Below are 16,257 nucleotides of genomic sequence, written 5' to 3' on the forward strand. Positions count from 1 at the left end.
GGTGGGAGTGGTGATTCACACCTTCTTCCCTGGGATGAGCTGTGACGGGCTGCCCACTGTAGCCTTAACGGCCTGTCTCTCGTCACTGTGACAGCTAGGTCAGGGAAGGCAGGGAACATACCAGAACACCCTGGACTCTTCCAGAAGCCCCTGCCCCCAGACCCTTCCAGAGACTTCCACCACTTTCTAGCCCTTAGACTAAAAAGATATATAAGGGAGGGTCCTGGCCTCACATTCTTGTTACACTGCTGGACCTGGAAGAATCCCTGCTGGAGTGAGGACTGCTGCGCAAGAGGATTGCCACTGGGAAGGGGGCTGACTGCTCCAAGGAACTGCTGCCCCACAACCTGCTGAGCTGCCCTACTGTCTGCTGATCCTGCCCTGCATGGGAGACTGCAACATCACCACCAGAGTGTCTCCACAACATCCCAAAGGAACTACTTTTCTTTGAACAGCATTTTAAAGAGTCTTCAACCTTTTAAAGATTGCCTTTTTGGGACTGCACCCTTTTTAAGCTAAAGGAAACTACCTGTCCTTGGACCACAGCGTTTTAAAGACTGCCCTTTGGAACAGCAACAACACTCTCAAGATTTGCCCTGCAACGCTGTGCCTGCCCTCAGCACTGCTTGCCCCGTGATCCTCCCGAGGGCTCTGTGATTGCCTCTGCTTCTGGCGCAAGCCGACTGAAACTGGCCCTGAGGTCACCGCCACTGGGACCGGAGCACGCTGTGTAGCGCTGAGAAGCGAAGCGCTGTGTGGCAGGAGGCTCCGTCGTTGCCCAGGACTTGGAGGCACTGTTAAGCGTTGTGCTAAAGGAGCGCTGTGTGGCTGTGACCCCCACCCGTGCAGCGCCTGCTGAGCCGAAGGCCCCAGGGGGAGAGGAGCCTCGAACCCGCGCCCGCAACCACCACCCCAGGTAACGCCTCAGTGCAACCAGGCTGTTGCGAGGGGGCGGGTGCGGGTTGGCCGGGTAGCTGGAGTGTGAGCTTTGTGCTTGGCTGGGAACCGTCCTTCACTGACCGGCCTACGGGGGCATAATTACTTGGTAATTGGCACTTGGGCATTTTTTAGCATTACCAGCAGCGCCTGGGCAGCCGCACTTCCTACGCTGGGAGCATCATTTCTATGAGAGGCACACTTATTACGCTACAAGGGAACTTTGGCCTAAGAACCTTCCCCCAGTGAATTTTGACCATAGGAACCTACCTCAAGTGAACTTTTGCCATCCAAGGACACTGTGAGAAAGACATTACCAGCAGGATCCCTTGGCACACATGAGCTTTTGGTGATTTGATCAAGCCTGGGAACTGGATTCATTATTATTGATTATTGATCTTGCTTGGAAAGTGGAATCCTTTTTATTATTGATCAGGCCTGGGAACTGGATTCATTCTTTTTGATTATTGATCTTGCTTGGAAACTGGAATCCTTTTTATTATTGATCTTGCCTGGAGCTGGATTTACCTGCTTTTGGTTCTCGCATAATTTTTAGATAAATAAATTCTTATTCTTATACAGAACTGGTGTGGTGTTCCTTTTGTGAGTGTTTTTACTGTGTCATCGCCGTTGTGTGTTGCACAAATACTTTACACATTGCCTTTGAAGTTACACCTTTGCTGCTCTGCGCCAAGCTACCAGGTCGGAAGCGGTGGTCCCTACTTGGACTAGGGTGCATACCCCTGCCAACTAGAGACCCCGGTTCTAACACTCACTCGCGTGGGTGGGTCAAGTACCCACAACAGGCAAGGGCCCAAAATGTATTGAGGAGACATCAAAATGACATATCACAAAACAACCTGGTTTTGCAAGGTTTTGGCCCTGGACTCAGCAGCCATCTTGGGAAACTACCAAACCCACACATTTCTGAAAACTAGACACCCGGGGGATTCCAGCGAGGTATGGCTTGCGTGCATCTCCCAATATTTCCCTTCCCAGAATACCCTGCAAACCTGAAATTTAGCTTAGAAAAAAACAAATTTTACACATACTGGCGGGATGGGGGACTGACCTATTGGTGGTTCTGGATCCTCCTGCCCTTCCCTGTGATGTATGTTGTAATTTATTGGGGGCTGTGCCTGTAGTGAGGTATCCCAGCAACTCCAGTGCACTATGAACTTCCCTAGGTATGAGTTAGCTTGCCTTGGGATGGAGAGATTGTGGAGATGTTTGTACCTAATCTTGCCTATCGTATGTCTTCGTTGAAACTGCTCATGGTTGCCACTGGAGAGACCTCGGGAGATATATTATGATGGAGCCTTCTGCCACAATGCACACAGCAAAGCTCATTTCAATGCATTTTTAAGTGGCAAAAATGTGATTATGTCAATTTCTTTGGTCTATCCGGCTTTCTCATTGCATCTGCTAATTGGCTTTGTCACTCGACTGTTCTTACAAATGAACAACAGATTTAAGTTGTTTGACCTATAAAAAAAAAAAAAAGAAAAAGTACTTATTTACATGATGGTAGGTGGAAATACCTATAGTGACGCCCTCTTGACAGTTCACACCCATAACGACCCCTGAACCCTAAAACTACAATCCCCCACATATACTGGACACAATTTATTGGGATGTTATCATCCAAGTGTTTACTGTTGGATATTTGCCCTGTTTGCAGGGTCATCCTTAGTAGATTGTACTACCTATACCCAGGGCCTGTAAGTTAAATGCAATCAGTGGTCTGCAGCACTCATTGTGCCACTTACCATATAACATCGCTGAAACGTGTCCCAGACCTGCTATTACAGCCTGCCGTGCAGTTTTGAACTGCTATTTTGGCCTGCCAAAACATACCTTTTGCTAAGACTAAACATTCCTCTTTAATACTAATAAGTGAACCATTCGGTAGGCCCTGAATGCTCAAAGAGCAGGGTGCATGGCATTTAAAAAGGAGAACATGTATCTTTTATGTTTTACATGTCCTGGCAGAGAAAAACCTCCAAAGACTTTTTTTCAGTGTGTCAAAGCTAGCCTCCCATAGACTAATACTAGTTTGCCATGTTACCAAAACAAAAAAAAGGTACAAAATTCTTTATTGTGTGATTAGTTAAAATCCTTGCAATGGGAAAAACTCATTCAAATTAGTCTATATTAAAATGACTCATGAATACAATTAGACAGGATATAAAATCGTTAAAAGTACATATGACATTCCATTTCTGAGCAAAGTTAAAAATACAAGTGTTTGATGTGAATAAAAGGCTTTGCCATGGGCAAACCACATACTGACTAATTCCTTTCTAGAGCATCTGCAATGGGGAGTGTAAAGATGGTGTAAGTGGCGATTTGCACGCACTATACCCTCATCCGTTCTACAACCACTGTTTCATCTATCCATTTTGTCAGTATAAATTGGTCCATCTCTCAATTAACCGTAATAATTAAAGAAACTTGCAATGCTTATTAAATCAAATGTATGCACCCAATGCAAAAATTGCAAAGGAATCGGCAGGATGCCTGGCTAGTTCATCTATATTTAGAGTTTCATCTGGATCTGTCGTTTGTTTCGATGACCCATGTCTCACTACATTCACAGCCTCATGGGCCACTACAACGTTGAAAGACATTGGTGACAGTGTCACAAGTATTTATCCCCAGAGATCTCATAATAAAGGCATTAGAATGGTAAATCTTTGCACTTTTCTCAATCTTGCTGGAGACTGCCAGGAGTTGGGTCAATATCCCCTGAATCTCACACCGTGTCTTCACTGTCTGACTTCGATAACAGGGAGCCCCCTCCCAGGAACTGACACCTGGGCCATTGCTCACTGACTTTGACACTTGTGTCTTCCTTTTTTTTATTTTTATTTTTTTTTATTTTCAGACTCCATTTATTATTAAAACACAAAATAAATACTGACTTCGATATTTAAGGCTTATCTTCCTAGCACTGACTCTGGGATCTTTCCAATCCGACTTTGACAATTAAGGCTCCCCTCCATGGGGCTGACACGAGGCACTTCCCCCCTGACTCTGGGTTTTTCCCTCGCTTACTTTGTCCCCAGGGCCTTCTTCCCTCCCTAAGCGTGACGCCAGGGCCCAGAGATGCCTTTGAGCAGGATGCCGTAAAGGAGGCACGCAGCTGTTAGCTCAACGCACTAACCACACTGCAGTTCATCTTTCTTCCCGGTGGGAGCTTGGAATTAGCATTCAATCATCGAAACTCTCTTCCTACGTGATCTTGGGTTTACGAAAGGAGTCGCTCCACGTGCACATCTTCGGGCCACAGACAATGGCTTGTGTCTCGCGCGCAGCTCAGGGGAGGACGGGTAATTGATTCTTGGCAGTAAATGTGGCGGAACAATGTCGGGATATTACTTACTGTATTGATGTTTGGACTCGGCGTAAAGCGTATCTGTGCATGTGGAAAGCAAATTGGAAAGGCAAGTACAGGTCTATTCTGCAGCGAACTGTAACGTGCTCGTTTGGTTATCCTGGCGTTGCTCATCTGATACTCTGCGTGAAATAGAATACGTGACGTGAATAGACAGTGTTTCAAGTATATCCCGTTACCGCTTAGCATAAAAACAATCACTGGCAAAGCCAATCGGTTTCGCCTTTGTGAAATCTATTGGTTTTGTCCATGTTTTTTTAGACATGTTGCACAGCAGCGCGAGCTGGTGTGCTTGCGCGGCTGTGCAACATGTCTACAAAAACATTGACAAAACCAATAGATTTCGCAGAGGTGAAGCTATTGGCTTTAGCAGTGTTTGTTTAAATGTGAAGCAACCTGCATACAAATGGTAGCTGCGGGGCCATGGGGGAGCAATGAAGGAGCGGTTGGGAGGGAAGCAATGGGTATCAAGCGAGAAGAGCAACGGGTGGCAGAGGAACGGACCCGGGGGTGGGGAGGAGAATTAAAAAAAATCTAAAGAAAGACAAGGATAGAAAAGCACTGGGCAGGAGGAGGGAACAACACAGAGCAGGCGGAGGCGTGAGGAATAAAATGCAGCACAAGAAGAAGAGGGAGCAAATGGGGAGCATAATGGAGCGCTCAAGGCAAGGTGGTGCAGGGCTTTGGTGAAAAGAAGGCTGCATACGAGCCCTTGAGTTTAGTGAACTTGAAAAACATCTACAAACAAAACCAGGCGCTTAACGCCCATTGGGCTGAATGGGCTTCTCTAGAACACAATTAAAAGTGCTTTCTATTTATATTTGCTGTTGGAGTATTGACTTAACGAAAATTGTACTTATAGACTAACGACTAGTGTCTCTTTATGTGACTCCCACACTCTAGTTCATAAGAGTGGTGAGGAAGATACATGTTGATTTATCTACATAAGAATATTCTTGTGCGCTGTCTCAGTTTTTGGGAAACGTTGTCTCCGGGTTATTTTCTTTGTACTACATTTGAAACAGGAATCTGGAGATATAAATCAGTTTATATGAAAATTTGGCAATCTAGGATTTGGATTGTAATAGTCGGATAAATTAAGAACTGCTTATAACATCCACGAGGAAGTCATATGTGCAATAACTGGCACGACGAAACACGTGTTAGCTGCTGTTGTTTTGTTCTCTGAAGATCTAGCTGCGTCTAGAAACGATTACTTACCTTCATGTGAATATCAGAATATTTAAATAAAACATTTTTGGGACATTGGACTCAGCGGATACGTTATGGACTCTTCAATGTACTTTTAGTGTGCTCAGGGAGGAGTTTTTGAATGTACTATGAGTCTTCTTTGGAGGATTAACATAAGATAGAATTGGTAACCTATCTTTCTTCCTTTTAGAGCACCGCTTGGATTTAGATTTATTGGTTTAGTATGCTTACCCATGACAAAGATTGAGCCCCCTTTTCTTATTCCTGGTTACCATAAATGTATAATATTTCATTTATTTTTTGGTAGGCACGGACGATTAAGTGATTTGCCCAGAAACACAGGATTTTGAGCCGACGCTGAGACTCAAACCTGCTTCCTCAGCACCAAAATCGGCAGCTCTAGCCATTGCGCCACAACGTCTTGCACAAGAACTAAAGCATTTTCAATATTATATACAACAAAGCCATAGTTATATGTATGCAATGCATGTAGTATATTTATCTTATGCAACTAACAACCTTTGACAAGGCCAGGGCCGGACTGGCCATAGCAGGCACCGGGAAATCCCCCGGTGTGCCGCACATGTGGTGGCCGGATGTGGGGCCCTGGGGGCCATTTTTGTTACAGGGCCATTTTTGCAGCATAGCTGCAAAATCGGCCCTGTTCCAAAATCGTCTGAAAACCGGCCCCGGCAAAGAGCTCAGTGGCACCTCCAACCCCCCGAGTGGGAAGGGGGGGCTGGACGAGTACTTTGCAGGGGCCGGTTGTGGTTCCCAGCGGCCCTGGACAAGGCCAATAGTCCTGGCTTGTTGTAGGTGTAATGTAACATATGGGGAGGCGATAACAGAAGCAGCGTAATACCAGTCGGGCGGGGCACATTATGCTGAGCACAGATTTTTAGCATACATGTTTTAAGCAACGCCCTTAATTATATTGCCCCTTTGAGATACCCCGTGTAGGAAGCTGGCTCTGTATATACTATACCAAAATGAGGTATAGTGTGCACAGAGTCCAGTGGAATAGTGAAGGAAGGCAGAGGTAAAAGTAGATAGCACCTTACTCTCTATTTGTGATAGTGTGGGTGAGCAGTATGGCTTTTAAGAGGGTGGTGTTAAGGATTTATTGTACACACTCAAAGACTGAACTCAGACCAATTGGTGCGTAAAAAAAAAAAATTTAGTTATTTTATTTCTAACACCAAGCCAGACGTGGTGCAGGTAAGTGAAATAATACTTTGCAAAATTGTATGCAGTGATTTACAGTTGAATACAGGTTCAAATCCAGTAGGCTGATTTACAGGTAAGTCAACAGAACAAAATTACTTTTCAGTAACTTTACTGATTGCTGTGCACCTTATGTTTTAGATTACTTTTGCTAATCAGTGTGATATGTTTGGATATAACACTGAGACATTTCCTAGACAAAAGGTAAGTAATTCAGTTTTTACACATATGCAGTTTTTCAATGTTTCATACAAACCAACTCCACACTTAGAAGAATTTTCAAGTAAAAGCATCACTGCAATCCTATGGGAGGAAATGAAGTTATCATTTTGCAGGTAAGTGCTGGTTTGTGTGATTTGGTATTCGGGGGTTAGAACCAGGGTTCCCCCAGGTTCGAGGATGCACTTTCAGAACACCCTCAGTGGCACTAGGGCGGCCAGGTGCAGAGTGCTGGGGCCCAATGTTATCCAATGGGGGACAATGGCCCTCCGGTTGGTGGCTGCTCAAAAAGGTTGTGGGAGCAAAGTTCTTGGTGTTAGGCTCCGGGCAAAGGGGGGCTAAGTTAGCACACAAGGGGAACCCACAGCAGCACAGGGGGGACTGGGTGCAGGGTGCTGTTTTGGCATCGGGTGGCATGTTGTTTTCGATGGAGATTGCTGTTTTTGGTTTTTGGCTGGAGGTTCGGTCCAGGAAGACTTCCGGGAGGAACCAACAGCTGGGCAGGTAAGTTGGAGTGCTCGATGGCGTAGATGCACCTCGGGTTCTCTTCTCCAGGGCGCAGGGCGGCTGGATGTAGGAGTGTCTTTTGAGGTCGGATTCACCTTACCGGGCCAATGGCGGTTGGGGGGGTCTCCGTGCAGAGACTGCAGGTGACATAGGGGGTCCTGAAGGGGTCAACCCATAGTGGACTTGGACTCTGGAGTGCTGGGGGACATCGCTGGGCTGGTGAGCCACCCAGATTCGGGCCATTGGCGTAGGATGCAGTGGTGGTTCCAGGCATCAGGTTTATTGCCCTCAGGCTCAGAGTCTGTCTTGGGAGTTTCTTTTAAACAGATCTGCTGTTCACAGCAGATCCCGTCTTTGTTAAAGGCAATCTGTTCTCCCAAGGGTTCTGAAGGTCACTGGCTGCAGGACAAGGCAACCTTTGGCGCAGGATCTCTGGAAACTGCATACGGGCCGGTAGGGCTGGAGCCAAGTCAGTTCTTCTCTGCAGTCTCCTTTGCTGGGTGTCTTCTTTCGTCCTTCTTCTTCTTAGATTTCGGGAATCTGTCTTCTTGGTTCAGGGCTGCCCTAAATACTGAATTTAGGGGATATTTTATGGGTCTCGAGGTCAGTAGCCAATGGGCCACTGGCCTTAGGGTGACTACACCCTTGGTGTGTTCACCCCTTGTCAGGGAGTGGGCCCAATCCCCAATCCTGATTGGAGAGTGCCTGCCATCTGCAAGATGACGAACACTAAAGAGTGGGCTTCACCTCGCCCCCACTTAGGCGTGGGATTGGCAGAGGTGGGCACACCTTCTGGGCTGTGTTTGTTTTTCCGCCTGCCTTCCATCCGAAAAGGAGGGGAGGCAGGAAGGGGGCCTGCTCCTTATAGCAGGAGAGGCTGGTGGTTGCGTTATAAAGGCAGCAAGGCCTGTGCAGCTCCCCTCCTACAGATGGATCTTCCTGGCCTAGGGGAGGTGTGACCACCTCTGCCCAGGAAAGGCTTTGTTTCTGGGCTCAGGGAGGCTCCCACCCCAGGGGTCCAGAAAAATTTCTTGTGGTGGCAGACTGATGTGTACCAGTCAGGGAACCCTTCAGAGGCTGGCAGTTTTTCAGGGGGCATCTCAAAGATGCTCTCTGAGTGCATTGTATAATAAATCCAACACTGGCATCAGTGTGGGTTTATTATGCTGAGAAGTTTGCTACCAAATTCACAGAATTCAGTAATGCCATTATGGTGCTGTGGAGTTTGTAATGACAAACTGCCAGACCATATACTCTTTATGGCTTTACTGCACTTACAATGTCTAAAAATTGACTTTGACACTGTACAGGTACAGTGCTCATGCAACTGTACTCTCACCAGTGGTATTGTGCACCCAGCTAGAGGGGTGTCTTACCTATACCATAGGCAGTGGGTTGCAGGCATGGCACACAGGAATGTGTGCCATATCGACTCTTCACTTTTATCTGCACCAAAACATGCAGCCTGCAATGACAGTATGTGTGTGTTAAGATACAAGACCTCCAAGAGTGACACAATATGCGCTGCAGCCCTTAGAGGCCTTCCCTGGTCACAGTGCCCTTGATACCCATGGTACCTTTTACAAGGGACTTACATGTGGCCAGAGTGTTGTGCCAAATGTGGGTACCAAGGTACAGTTTTGGGAAAGAACACAGGCCCTGACAACCTGATTGCCTGATTGGCAGGGACCCAGGGCACATCAAGTCAAAGTGCATCAGATGTCTAGCAAAAAGTGGGGGGGGGGGTTACTGCAACAGAAACCCAGCTTCCTACACACCCCAGTTTTTTCATCCCACTTAAAGCCCTGCTTAACAGCAATAGTTTAACTTATATCTTAAACTCTATGCCGCCATCATTAGCATGCTGAGTTACTTTAAGTGTCTGGGAAAGCACCCTGCATTGAGGCAACTCACTCCCCATTCTCGCCCTTCACTTTCACACTCACCCTTCACTCACAGCGATCACAACACACTCACACTGATCACCATGCACTCACACAGTTCACCCGCTTACCCTGCACTCACAGCGATCACTCTGCACTCACAATGCACTTGTGCTGTTCACCCTGTACCTCACACTGTAGTCACATGAACACACTACTTACCCGCACTCATGTGACACTTCACCCACCTGTCCCCCTCACTGCTCAATCTGCAATCTTACTCAAACAAGCCCATCACTAACCATGCATTCATTCATCCCACTCTGCACTTACATCCGTACCATAAGGTCACCTCACTCCCCCTGCAGTCACTCCTCTTACCCTACTCTCACACTGTTGCATCGCTCACAGTGCACTCACATGGGCTCTCCTGCCACCCACACAGTGCAGAGGATTAATGTGCCTGCTACAAATGATGTGTACCATGCAGATCACAGAAATGTATGTGTACTATGAATAGCGCCATAAAAAAATGAAATGGTTGTCAGAAAGGTGCTATAGAAAGATGAGGTGCATTGTTGGTGAGTGGTACTGAGGTAATTCATGGAAAAGGAGGAAATGGGGGAGGGGCACCCCAAAAAAAAATGTTGCACCGTATGCGACAGGACTAAGGCCAGCCCTGGCAGGGATTGTTAGCCCTCCCGCCCCCCTAAGTTCAGGTCTAGTTGCGCCCCTGCACAAAACATTATAGTGCCTTTCTTTAAAACTGCATTTGCGACCAGATCTGTCGCCTTCGTAACCGGGGAACAAGGTTCAAGTCCCGGCGTCGACTGACAAGCCTGTGATTTTGGGCAAATCATGCAATCTCTCCTTGTCTAAAAAAATCTATCTGATTGTGCGTAATTTGAGTGGTGCTCCTGTAAAGTGCACCAATACCCGCTGGTTGAAAAAAAAAGAAACTGTGCAGAAATATAAATTGTTGCTATTATCTTACTTATGATTCAGAGAACAGAGCTCTTTCCCCCCTTATGACTTTCAGGAACCGACGGACAGCCCATCTCTTCCAAATATATTTGAAAGGCAGTATGTCAAACTGATCCCACGGTGGCACTGACACTCTTTCAGTTTACTGATGCTGTTTCTTGCACTTCGCCTGCAGTTGTAAAGCACATTTCAAGGAGCAGGCGAGCCAGGCTACCACTGAGCACAGAAAGATAAGAGGTTCTCTAGTAACGAAGCATCCCTTGCATTAGACTGGTTCTCTTCCCCAAACCCTCCATCAATAGTAGAGGAAGGAGGGGGGTCAGATCCTACAATGTGAGAAGGGTAGGAGAGAGGGCGGGGGAGACATAAAACCTAGATCAAGAAATAAAGACACAACAGTGAGAGATACATTTCATCCAGCACTACGATCTCACCCCAGAAGCTCACAGCTAAAGAGCTTTCAAATTAAATACCTGAAGGGCTTGCATTGCAAAGGCTCTTTTTTGTAAGTCAACTTTGGCGGCAATGTTGTTATGATTGGCCATTTCTCACAAGATATAGGATGTGGCATAACAGCTAGAACTGCTGACCTTGGAGCTGGGTTCACGTGTCAGCATCAGCTGAGGTTCCGTGAGAATCATAACGATGTTTTGGGCATGCTCGGATATGGACGAGTTTGGTATCTATGAACCCTTAAATGACGAGTTTAGTGGTTGTGCGCGTTTTCGCTACACTACTTGGAAGGGTTTGTCTTATTTACGGGTTTTTCCATCTGAACCCTCGGGTTCCATTTTAGATAAGGCATCCATGTTGTTTCTTGCCCTCACGTAGCCAGCGAACGGACAATGTCCGCTTCGTGACCCTGGGATTCCCAAGCACTTGCGGAAGATGAATATTCTTTGAGTTCGTCTTTATTTCTGGGGGAATGACACGACAAAGGCAGATGGCTCCGCTCGAGGCTCATCCTGACGTACTGGTCTATTGTTTCAGCCTTGCATGTGTTAGGCTCGAATCCTTTGATCCTGTGACCATGCTTCCGATATTGCCCCCACACTCTTCTCAATCTGTTGTCTGCCTTTTGTCTTTTTTGCACCTGTTGCTGTTTCTTCTTGTTTACAACTAGAGTGGAATGAGCCTAATGGAGGGATAGCGTACTTTTACAGTTGGGAACCGGCAATGTTACTGTAATCATGTTCCGGGCTTCTGAAAACATGAATGAAATCCTTTGAAGTTTACTGTGGGAACTGAGTTGTAACCTTTTGTTTGTTATGTCGTGAAATGACGAAAATGTGTATAAAAGGAGCGATTCACTCTTGCAATTTGAAGCAGACTCTCAGAACCTACACTTTGTTGTACTTCTCGTGATTTCTGTATCCCTGCAGTAATAAACGCTGATCTTTGACGCCGAAGGAATTGTCCCGTGTCTCTGTCATTTGTACGCCAGAACAGGTAACCCACGAAGGTTTCAGGTGTTGTCCCCTGGCACCGCTGGGCCTTAAATAGCCCAGTCCTTCAGTTGGCGCCCAACGAGGGGCGACATCAGTGGTACCGGTCCAAAGCCTGACGATCGTGAGGAACTTCGTGTGAAATCTCCGAGGGAAGGTGCACCCCGCTTCATCGATCCTGTTGTCGAAATAAGTGGTCCGAAGATTTTTCCTGCGAAGATTCCGCCTCCTGACGGCTGCGACGGACCGATGCTCTGACTGTCGACCTGTTTTTTGGCGCCTGGCGTAGTCCTTTGTACGGCGAGACGATAGACGGGCCTTCCTGGTGCCGCCATTGTGCTCTCAGTTAAGTATTTGTGGGTCGCTCCCAGTCCTTGGTTGTTGTTGAAGACCTTTCTGGTTCTTAGTTGCTGGTCCTTAGTTGTTATTTGACAGTTGCAATTGCCAAAGCCGAGGGTCTTGTATTTGGTTAGTGTGCACGATGCCTAGCCGTAGTGGTTTTCTTGGTTTCTTTAAATGTTATGACATGGATTCCCGGTTGGAGGATTCGTGTCCGATACCTCCAGTTGGAACTCCAATATATGAGCTCTATAGTCGACATGGTGTGGGCCCTATTATATATAATGAATGTTGGATCCGTTATACGAAAAACGATGGTGTCCTTAGTTGGCCACTGTAGTGTAGTTCCTATCATCCCAATAGGCTCTGCGCATTGGAATAATACCTACAGCAGTAAAGGCCTAGGCCAGACGTTAACTAGGTCTACTACTGTCGATACTAGACTTAAAGTTTTGGGTTTGCCAGCTTAGCTCAGAGTTCACTAGAAACTTTCTCGAATGTTCAAGGAGGACTTAACTTCCCTGATTAGACAAGAAGGGATTTAGTTTATGACAACCATAGAACATGACAACTTTGCTCTCCCCTAATCAAGAGTAAATCTCGAGAGTCGTGTGAACAAAAGGCAATCTTTTTTACTCAGTCAGTACGTGCATTCTTAGTCTCATCAGAATGTAGAGAAAAGGAAGAGACGGGCGTGTTCAATAAAAAGGTGTTATTTATTGATCAGTCTCTTTTCTCATACAAGAGAAATGGATCGATATTATTGCAATACTTATAGCTAAGTAAAGTGCATACATTAAAAGCAATAGTATAAAATAATACTGTAAAAACATTGATATGGTTTCTAAGCCATAAGATGTTTTAAAATGAATAAAATATATTACATACACATATACATTTGACTAAACGTGCTCAACTGGTGTTTCTAGATACGCCTACCCCGTGTACCTGACCTAAGTCTAATACGAGGGCGGGAATAGAAAGTTACAGTTTAAGTTAAGTTTGTTTTTGCCAAGTGAATAACTAAAGAATTCTCTGTGAGGGGTTATTCAGTTCTGTACCTGGAAGTTAGGATGAATGAGGGATGGTATCTCTCTCTCTGGTCTCGATATTCCAGGCTGCCTGCGAGGGCTACCCAGAAACGCCGGTGCTGGATTCTCGGCAGGAGAAAGCAGCGCGTCTCTCAGCGCGTCAGGAAGGCGGGGCTGCTGCCAGCGGGGTCTGCTCTGCTCTTGGCTTCGGCAAGTATGGCTGCTCCGTCTCGTCACCACGCGTGTGTTTGCATAGGGCAAGATCGGTAATATTTATACCTTTAAGGTGCCGAGATTGACGTAAGGATGGACATAGATACGTCAATAAGGATGTCATACGACTTGCTTGTTAGCACATTCTTTTACTGAAGTTCTCGGTGAAATCAAAACAATGGCCGCAGGGTTTTGCCCAGGTTGTCATAGGTTTGATTTGTTATGAGAACTCCATATGCCTTATCAGGGGCTGGAGGAATATCGCTTGTCTAATTAGATCGCAAGCGTTATGACCTAATCAGATAACACGTTCCTGTGCCGTAGTGTGACTGCGTCAGATAACGGTATCTGCATCATGGGGGTTTTCTGCCTCATGGGCTGACTGCTAGTTAACTTGTTGGTTTGTTTAACTAGAATAGGGTCAGGAATAGGGGGATCGATTCAGAACCTATAGGAATACATGACACCCACTCCACGCTAACTATGGACATATTTACTAATCTAGGCATAGTATAACATAGTACAACATACTATAGAGTAGTGTGTATACCTTACCACCCCAAAATACATAAATGCATTTTGAAATTCTTCAAATATACGGAAAATTTGCAGACATATATATTGTATGCACTCAAGCTATGGAATAATGCTAAAGTAATCACGCATTTGTATACATTATTGCTTATTTGGTATATGAGAATTACACATAAAATGGTTTCTTAAATACAGAAAAAAGTTTCGAGACCATTCCATCACAGAATAAAATATTAGTGAACATACCAGCGGGCAGCTAAAGTCTATAAAGTATCTAAAAATAGAAATCTTAGTTCTTTAGGAATAGTTTCTTACTTTAAGCAGAAGATAAGTGTCCCGAAAAACCGAAAAAATGAATTGGGGCTTCTGAAAGAGTTGCTGTCCGTGAACCGGAGTGAAAAATAGTTCATGTGACTTTATTATTTAAAGTTGAAGGCCGAATTCAGGGAACGCGGTGTGCGAGCTTGCTCAAAAGTCTCTATTTCTGTTCGGGTGAGAACATCATATCATTTAGGCTTTCGAAAAAACTGTCAACAGCTTCCTGGGAAAGTTCTACTAACTCGGAAATAGGTGTAATCATGCATTCTTGTGCATGATTGTCTCCATTGACATTCTGATTCGCATTGCTGACAGAAGGTCGTACCTGTTCGATGCTGCTTTCATCTTGAACTTCACTACCCATCAATCGTAGTGGTGAAGCTTCCACGAATGCCGTCATCAGGATTGGTAGCCTTTGAGGGCAGCACAAAGCATGAACCTTGATTGGGCTCAACAATGTTTCTGCATCCATCGGCGCATCCGATTGTAGCGTCAGACATGTGTCTAACACGCATTCTTCTCCGCATAGCAGACACCTCAATACAGGTAAAACACATCTTTGCCACATTGGTCGAAATGATAGAAACCAAGTCATGTTCAGGTCTCTAAGCCGGGAGAGTCCCAGGATTTTTGAGATCCGGTCTCGGTATCCAATGGCTAGGATTGTTTCTTCTCTTGTCGCCAGAGTTTTGTCTGTGACATGGGTTGCCATAACGAAAAATAAGGACTAAGAATAGGATTCCTGCAATTAGTCCCAAGATCAGGGGAAGTCCGCCAAAAATCGAATGGACGAAATCTGGAAAAATACCCAGTATGGCTTTGAATGGTGTTAATGCCATTGAAAATACTGTCTTAAATACCTTTGAGACCCCATTGGTATCAGAAATATTTAAGATTTCATTCAGGATTTCCGCGAAATGTACGGGGGAATTAGTTGATAATAATGTATGTATCTCTGCAGTCGTCCTTGCGACTTGTAGATCATACGTTTCTTTTGATGACGAGAGCCTGGTAGGCGTCTGAAGAAGCACTGTTTTCATTCTGCTTAAAGGATCTATTCGAATAGAAGTAATTTTCAAATCGGGCCATGCCCGTGCCTCCCTGTCTGGGAAGGAGCTGGGGAACAACGAGCGTCCACAGCACTTGACCTTCGCAGTGGTAGTTACTAGATAAGGAGTCCCGGGCATAAGACTACAACATCTGCGGTCTACAATTAGAATGTAACTCCCATTAAAGAGTCTTTGAAAGAATGGTTCTATTTCTGTTGCAGGTGCGCCTTGCTGGTGACATGAAAGGTTGTATGAATTCCCTTCACAGGCTCCATGCAAACTAATTCCGTTACACAGAAGTGTGCCACTTAGTGACATCGCACAATTGTTGCCACTAAGAAACACTTTCTGTCCTTTATTACTGACACATGCATGTGAATAGGGCAGGTTCCATGTTGTTTTAAGGTACCCCTTTCCCAATTTCTCGTACATGCCAGCCTGTATATATTTTTGGCAGTATTGAAACCTGAAGGTTGAGATTGGAATATTTATTATCCCATGTATAATCCATTCACTGACAGGTCGTTCTGACATTGTCACTGGTAATCTTTCGAGTTTTTCAATGCTCAAGATTGTATAATCAGCACCCTTTTGTGCCATACTGATTTGTCTATCAGTAAGGTTAAAGATTTGGAATAATGACGTTGTGTTGATTAGACGCCAAGGCACATAGCCTGAACGCAGATTTTGTAACGTCCAGCCAAGCTGTACAATAGAACGCAATTGTGACTGACCGTGTTGTAATAACAGTAAGTCTTGCGATAATATATCGATTGCTGAAGACACAATGCTGTCCAAAGAAAAAATTCTGGAGGACAGAGTCATTAACCCATTGTCCACTACAGAAAGTGATTTTTCCAAATTAATACGGTCAATTTCCCGTATTCTCTCTGCTGTTTCAATTTGAGTAACCTTCCAGGCCTCATTGTATGCTGCATATACAGAGGCTGCTATGAAACGCTTTTG

The sequence above is a fragment of the Lissotriton helveticus genome, chromosome 3_1, assembly GCF_964261635.1.
Source record: "Lissotriton helveticus chromosome 3_1, aLisHel1.1, whole genome shotgun sequence".
NCBI lineage: Eukaryota > Metazoa > Chordata > Amphibia > Caudata > Salamandridae > Lissotriton > Lissotriton helveticus.